At 62.2% G+C, this 378-nt stretch overlaps 1 protein-coding gene across 1 annotated transcript in view; it reads left to right on the plus strand.

Moving 5' to 3' along the window:
- The window catches only part of LOC104623079 (noelin-like), a 9,294-nt gene that overhangs the window by 7,085 nt on the left and 1,831 nt on the right, over positions 1–378 (plus strand). The window lies entirely within an intron of this gene.

Consider the following 378-nt stretch of genomic DNA (forward strand, 5'->3'; position numbering starts at 1 on the left):
CAAAGTACGGCCGGATCCGGGATGCGGCGGCGTACCCTCAGCCGCAGTACGTTTTTCTGTAGGGTAAAAGCATAAATCTCCGCGTTCCCATATCCACAAACCACCTGGGTGCCTCAAACAGGGCAGCGTAGGATTGCTCCGTGAGAGAGGGTCTGCAGGGAGACCCCGGGGCGGCTGAGGTCAGGGCGAGGTGGGTTCCCCTCCACGGCCAGGCAGCCCTTCCCCACGCCGTGCCCGGGACCCAATTTTCTTGGGAAGAGCCGGGAGCTGGGGCTCCCTTCCCATTTCTGCAGCACGTGGCAGACCGCAACGGGCTGTCACCAAATCGCTCCCCTCCTTGGGGTGGTTGTAGCAACGGGGCAATCGATCAAACCAACG

The sequence above is a fragment of the Phaethon lepturus genome, unplaced genomic scaffold (genome assembly GCF_000687285.1).
Source record: "Phaethon lepturus isolate BGI_N335 unplaced genomic scaffold, ASM68728v1 scaffold26266, whole genome shotgun sequence".
NCBI classification, from domain to species: Eukaryota; Metazoa; Chordata; class Aves; order Phaethontiformes; family Phaethontidae; genus Phaethon; species Phaethon lepturus.